At 45.3% G+C, this 4,626-nt stretch overlaps 1 protein-coding gene across 1 annotated transcript in view; it reads right to left on the reverse strand.

Moving 5' to 3' along the window:
- Window positions 1-3,420: 3,420 nt before the first annotated feature.
- Window positions 3,421-4,626, reverse strand: part of TM4SF19 (transmembrane 4 L six family member 19) — a 23,001-nt gene continuing 21,795 nt past the window's right edge. Inside the window, exon 6 of the transcript XR_001003929.1 lies at window positions 3,421-3,567. The gene's annotated coding sequence lies outside the window, so the exon portion shown is untranslated. The remainder of the gene's footprint in view (window positions 3,568-4,626) is intronic.

The following is a 4,626-nucleotide window of genomic DNA, read 5'->3' on the forward strand; positions in this document are numbered from 1 at the left end:
CCACACCTGGCTAATTTTTTGTCTTTTAGTAGAGTCAAAGTTACACCATGTTGCCCAGGGTGGTTCTCGAACTCCTGAGCTCAGGTGATCCACCCGCCTTGGCCTCCCGAAGTGCTGGGATTACAGGCATAAGCCACCACACCCAACCTCAATCAGGTTATTAAGCAACATAAACAGATGAAAAGAAAGACCACGGCCCTGGGGAACAAACAGAATACCCAGAAAAGATCATTCCAGAACTAATAAATTCAAATGGCAAGAAAAAAGACACAAATGAAAACAATTACTGGTTTAAGAAAATCACAAGTAAATGGCAATAAAAAAGGAAGAAGCCTGGGCAATATGGCAAAACCCCGTCTCTACAAAAAATACAAAAATTCACCAGGTGTGGTGGTGGCGCCTGTAGTCCCAGCTGCTTGGGAGGCAGAGATGGGAGGACTGCTTGAGGCTGCAGTGAGCCAAGACTGCACCACTGCATTCCAGCCTGGCGGACAGAGTGAGACCCTGTCTCGAAAAAAAAGAAAGAAAAAAGAAATTACGGCAAAGAAAAACTAGTAAATATAGAGGACAAAGATGGCTCAACCTAACAATATTTGATGTCCTGAAGACAAGGAAGTAACAAGTGGAATAGGAAACATAATCAGAGATGTAAAGTAATTTCCTTTATGTGGAAAGAATAAAGTCTGCAGATTGAAAGCTATAAAACACTCATTAGAAAGTCAGAATCTTTAGAAAAGCTACTGAGCATAAAGGTAAAGATGAGGATTATTTATTTATTTATTTATTATTTATGTATTTGCTGAGACAGAGGCTCGCTCTGTCACCCAGGCTGGAGTGCAGTGGCACGATCCCAGCTCACTGCAACCTCCTTCACCTCCCAGGTTCAAGCAATTCTCCTGTCTCAGCCTCCCAAGAAATCCCAGCATTTTGGGACGCTGAGACGGGTGCGTCACCTGAGGTCAGGAGTTTGAGACCAACACACCCAGCTAATTTTTGTTTTGTTTTGTTTTTTTGAGACAGAGTTTCGCCCTCGTTGGCCAGGCTTAAGTGCAATGGCGTGATCTCGGCTCACTGCAACCTCTGCCTCCTGGGTTCAAGCGATTCCCCTGTCTCAGCCTGGGATTACAGGCATGCACCACTATGCCCGGCTAATTTTGTATCTTTAGTAGAGACAGGGTTTCTCCATGTTGGCCAGGCTGGTCTCGAACTCACGACCTCAAGTGATTCGCCTATCTCGGCCTCCCTAAGTGCTGGGATTACAAGTGTGAGCCACCACGACTGGCCACTAAATTTTGTATTTTTAGTAGTGACAGAGTTTCACCATATTGTTCAGGGTGGTCTAAAACTCCTGACCTCAGGTAACCCAACCATCTAGGCCTCCCAAAGTGCTGGGAATATAGGCATGAGCCACCACGTCCAGCCAAAGGTGAGGATTCTTTAAGCAGAGAACATCAAGCTGGGCTGATTTCTTGACAGACAAGTTACCACTGAATGTCAGAAGGTAATGAAGCACAAGAGTCAAGAAAACAAATTATTACCTCAAAAATGTATTTATCCAAAGTATATTCTACTTTTTGCAAGGGGAGGCAGGGGATGGAGTCTCGCTCTGTTGCCCAGGCTGGAGTGCAGTGGCACTATCTTGGCTCACTGCAGACTCTGCCTCCCAGGTTCAAGTGATTCTCCTGCCTCAGCCTCCCAAGAAGCTGGGATTACAGGTGCCCACTACCATGCCCAGCTAATTTTCGTATTTTTAGTAGAGACGAGGTTTCACCATGTTGGCCAGGCTGGTCTCAAACTCCTGACCTCAGGTGATCCACCCGGCTCCGCCTCCCAAAGCACCAGGATAACAGGCGTGAGCCGCCGCGCCTGGCTCAAAGTGTATTCTACTTTAAAGGCAAAAGGTAGGCATCCTCAAGCACGAAAGAACCCAGGGAATACAGCATTTCTGAGTCCTTTCTGAAAACAACTTACAACAAAATCTCATCATCTAAGAGTTGAAATAAAGAACTCTTCCCAGCTACTTCAGAGGCTGAGGCAAGAGAATCGCTTGAGCCCGGAGGCCGAGGCTGCAGTGATCTGAAGTCACACCACTGCCTAGCTCTAGCCTGAGCGACAGAGAAAGACTCTGTCTCAAAAAAAGAAAAGAAATAAAGAACTCAACCATGAAAATGACATGGTCAAGGGACTAAACAGGAGACAACTGATCCAGTCACAGAATGACTATGGGAAACAGGTCTACAATATCCCATTGTCATTTGTCCATATATATATATAAAATGTAGAAAAGAAGTCTGTTGTAATGTTCGCCTAGTTTTTTTTTTGAGACAGAGTCTCACTCTGTCACCCAGGTTATAGCACAGTGGCATGATCTTGGCTCACTGCAATCTCGGTCCCTGGGCTCAGGTGATCCTTGCACCTCAGCCACCCGAGTAGCTGGGACTACAGGTGCACACCACCAGCCCGGCTAATTTTTCTATTTTTTGTAAGAGACAGGATTTTGCCATGTTGGCCAGGACAGTCTTGAACTCCTGGGCTCAAGAGATCTGCCCGCCTCGGCCTCCAAAAGTACTGGAATTATAGGCATGAGCCACTGTACCCGACCAATATTAATGACTGTTTATTGGTGGTGGCATTCAGGTGATTTTTCTCATTTTATTTTTCTAGTGCTTAAACTTTGTATAATGAATGTGTACCATTTTTTACAAAAAATCTTAACAATGAACCTTCATTCAAAAGTCTAAAAACAAAAATGCTAATATACTAACAGCAGTTAATTCTGGGTGATGGAAATACACAGGATTGCTATTTTTTTCTTTGTACTTTTCTGTGTTTTTTAATTTCTAAAACTTAAATTCAGAAAAAACAATAAACACAAATATTAAATAGTAACTGCCTTTGGTTAATATTTTAAAACTTTAAGGGCCTGGGCGCAGTGGCTCACATCTGTAATCCTAGTACTTTGGGAGGCCGAGATGGGTGGATCACCTGAGGTCAGGAGTTCAAGACCAGCCTGACCAACACAGAAAAACCCCGTCTCTCCTAAACATACAAAATTAGCCAGGCGTGGTGGCACATGTCTGTAATCCCAGCTACTCGGGAGGCTGAGGCAGGAGAATCGCTTGAACCCAGGAGGCAGAGGTTGCAGTGAGCTGAGAACGTACCATGGCACTCCAGCCTGGGCAACAAGAGTAAAACTCCTTCTCAAAAAAAAAAAAAAAAACAACAACATGAGGTCTCACCATGTTGCCCAGGCTGGTGTTGAACTCCAGAACTCAAGCAATCTTCCTGCCTTGGCATGCTAAAGCACGGGTTTACAGGCACAAGCCACCATACCTGGCCCCAATGTCCTTTGTTTAAAGATGGAGAAGGGGGCAAATGGGTAATACCGAGTCTTGGAAGAGAATGAGTCATTTCCAGTTATCACCATGATTACCTTTTAATTTATCTTTAATGTTTTCTGATAAATGTTTTGTGAGCTGAGGCATTTCTTCTGGAGAATATTCAGCATTTGCCAGTTCCTCCTTGAGCACAGCATGGATACAGTCTTTCACCACAGAGGGCCTGAACCTGAATGGAAAAATTTGTGAACATCTAGTCGGTGACTCCAAAACCCCAGCTTACCTTCATACCTCAACTTCTCCCATCTGTCATTAATACCACTTAATCCTTTTTGATATTTCTTATTATAAAATATAAACAAATTAAGACAAATCATAGGCCACATGTGTATCTTCAACCTGGACCTGCACTGAATTTCAACACATTCCAACGCATGCTCCATCTGGAAGTTTATTAGGCAACTCAATACATCCAGTAATGAGCTTCTCATACTCCCCTCTCCCCCAAAACAAAATATATATTTGTTGTTAATCTTGTTTTGCATACTTTCACAAAATAAAATAAATAAAATAAAAAATACGGCAGAATGGGATTCTGAGTATTCAGAACCTTTTCCCAAGATAACTGAGCATATCTTTTTCTGTGTTCATTCTACCCAAGGGAAAATTCCTGTATGAAATTTGTATCACTTTTTCTGTGAGTTACCAAGGGAATAAAAATAAACAAAAAAATTTGTATCACATTATCATCAAAACTCCTGGTTTCCATATTTGCCAAGCATCAGATTCAGCAATCCGGTTTCAAACAACAGAGGAGACTGGGACGTGTTTTTAAATCTGTGTGTGCGTGAGTGTGTAAAGTGAGTGATCTTACAGACCTAGCTGAGTGCCCTCTGCTCTAGCCCGTGAGCCTTAATCCCGGGAAGGTCTCGGTGCGGTGGTCCAAGGGCCTCCGGATCCTGCCTGGCAGGACTTTGCACACATGCAGCTCCCGCGCCGGGAGTGAGCCCATCCTGGCACCCGTGCGCACACGGTAACCCTCGAATCACGGCTGAACGGCATCCCACGCGATGGCCTCCTGCCCCTATTCCATCCATCTCCTTACTCAGGACGCCATCCTGGGTTTCCCAGGGCCAACGATTCCCGCGGCGCCACCCTAAGACGCGCCCGGCGCCCCAACACTGTGGCCGTGGGTGGGGTCCCCTGCGGCCCTACAGCGAGAGGGCCGTCCGGACATCAGAGCAGGGCCGCCCTCCCACCTCGCGCCCCCGGTCTCCCGCCCCGCAGA

The sequence above is a fragment of the Colobus angolensis genome, unplaced genomic scaffold (genome assembly GCF_000951035.1).
Source record: "Colobus angolensis palliatus isolate OR3802 unplaced genomic scaffold, Cang.pa_1.0 Scaffold54, whole genome shotgun sequence".
In the NCBI taxonomy this organism is placed as follows: Eukaryota; Metazoa; Chordata; class Mammalia; order Primates; family Cercopithecidae; genus Colobus; species Colobus angolensis.